General features: G+C 33.9%; 1 long non-coding RNA gene across 1 annotated transcript; it reads right to left on the bottom strand.

The window, feature by feature from the left end:
• Positions 1–247: 247 nt before the first annotated feature.
• On the bottom strand, positions 248–1,021 carry LOC125775680 (uncharacterized). Its single transcript, XR_007421281.1, has 2 exons — positions 728–1,021; positions 248–666 (listed from the first exon to the last, which is right to left on the bottom strand). It is a non-coding gene; the product is annotated as an uncharacterized LOC125775680 (long non-coding RNA).
• Between the last annotated feature and the right edge of the window lie 1,413 nt (positions 1,022–2,434).

The raw sequence follows: 2,434 nt of genomic DNA, 5'->3' as shown, positions 1-2,434 counted from the left end.
GATGAGGGTTATTTTTTTTGAAGCGCGGCCGAAGGCCGCCAGTGCAGAAAGTAGTTCGACACAAAAGAACTATGAATACCCCGGTGTTCGATCGATGAGGGTTATTTTTTTTGAAGCGCGGCCGAAGGCCGCCAGTGCAGAAAGTAGTTCGACACAAAGGAACTATGAATACCCCGGTGTTCGATCGATGAGGGTTATTTTTTTGAAGCGCGGCCGAAGGCCGCCAGTGCAGAAAGTAGTTCGACACAAAGGAATGTTATTTTTTATCTTTATTTATCAATTAACATAATATACAAAAACCGTTTGTATCATTTTCTTTATAAATGTTAAAAAGAAAAATTTTTCATAGTTTTTTTAAAACATAATATGTGGCAACACTGGTACTTGTAATGACATGTGAAGAAAAACAAAACAAAACAAAATAGGACTAAATTGCATGTAAAATTGTGGAACTTTAAAGTGAAATATCTCGGAAACTATGCGTCTGAGGACGGTATATGTGTATACATTTTTTAATCCTGAGGACCTCCTCTATCCATTAGTACCATCAAATCGCGGCGCCGGAAAAACCGTAATCGTGCCGTCGTGGGAACGTGCCTCCCATTTTTCCAGCAGCTCCAACTCATCCTTTAAAGTCCACCCAGAACGCTTTTTTCTGCCAGCCATCTGAAATTAAAACAAAGATAATCATTTTCGTTTAGAAGGCAATGCAAAATACTAAAATTACTTAATTTTTTATCTTTAATCATCGCTTTTCAAAATAACTTTCTTTACATTTAAACGTAGAACCGCTGCTCACTGTTCTTATTTTTCATTAACAATAGAATACAGCTGTCAATTATTAACAATGTTGCCAACGAAAATCTCACAAACTCCCTAAAATTTTGAAGAGTTATGTTTGGATTCAGCAACGGAGTTAGCTGTGGTAACTCCTGAATTAATCCCGAAAAATGCAATTAATTCGGTTTAACGCTGCCGTCTGTCAATGCTATTAATATACAAAATTAGGCCAACACGAAACAATCCGTGCGATTCTGTAACTTGAGACAGTCTCAAGTCTCTAAATTTGAGATTTTAAGTTAGAGACAATTTTTGAGACTTGAGACGATATTGCTATTCTGTAAGTGACAGTCACAAAATCTATTACATTTCATTATTCAGAGATGTTTTTACACTTGAATGAAAAAAGTATGTCGATAACAAATATTAAATTTTCTATAACATAGTCAAACAACATAATTATTTTTTATTTTTCATCTTTTCGTGTTTGAGTTGCTTACAAAATATAAAGAAACGACAATCGATTAATATCTGTGATGATCTCTATTCAGTATATTCAAAATGGCAGACAAGAACTCTTTTTAGTTTTGTGACCTGCTAACTACCAGGTCTCAAAATTTTGAGACTAACTAGTCACAAATTGAGATTTTGCCTCAAAATGACTCAAATAGAGACTAGATACTGGTTACAGAATCCCGCTAAATGACATACATACATAACCACTTTGCATGTCAATATGGAAATGCCGACGGCAAAACGCAAAGGCATACATTGCACATACATACGTACAAGCGAATTCTTGGTTGAAAGCAAAAATTGAAGCATGAAAAATTGAAATGCCGACGGAAAAACGAAATTCCTTATATTCGTACATTGCGTATGAATCATGAAAATATCATCATATTGTTTAGGTAAATCTTTTATTTATTTAAAATGACTTGTTAAAAAAAGATCAAATTAACATAAAACAATTGGAAAAATAATAAATAAAAAAAGTTCTACATACATACTTATTTCCATTCAAAACGCAACATATTTCCTATGGAGTATCAAAGAAATTATTTTCCTTCAAGCTCTAAACACATAACGCCGACAGACGACAAACGACATCTGTCAAATATTACACACGTTCTTATGGACACTTATTTTGATGACGACACGAAAACACGACTGTAGGCCGACAGTTGTCATTCTCGCTAATTCCTATTTGCCAACGACAGTAGAACGACAGTAGAATGAAGAAGAGAGATGAGGAAGAGTGGTGATGCCACTAATATGTAAAATGTAAAATTATTCACATCTCTTACAAACTTGACGTTATTTCACAAATAAAAGCATAATATGCTCTATTTTATCATTTGTAATAACAATTGACAATTTAAAACAAAAATATATATGTACCTATTTACTTATTTTTTGCATAAAAAATTTAACTTTGAACAAAATATTAAAATTTCATTGAAGTGCAAGGTATTAGTATGGCCACAACGTTGTGTACATGCAAAATGGACAGCTGTGTTGTTTTGTTTTCATTTCACTTTCGTACTCTCGTTTGTCGTTTGTCGACTGTCGTCGTTTTGTGTTCAGTAGGTCAATATTCTCTGTTTGGGAGTATCATCATGGACATGCATACATACAGTGGCTCACAGCTTAT

The sequence above is a fragment of the Bactrocera dorsalis genome, chromosome 1 (genome assembly GCF_023373825.1).
Source record: "Bactrocera dorsalis isolate Fly_Bdor chromosome 1, ASM2337382v1, whole genome shotgun sequence".
NCBI classification, from domain to species: Eukaryota; Metazoa; Arthropoda; class Insecta; order Diptera; family Tephritidae; genus Bactrocera; species Bactrocera dorsalis.
Note: the sequence above shows the minus strand (reverse complement) of the source record. Positions and strands in the feature narration are given on the sequence as shown.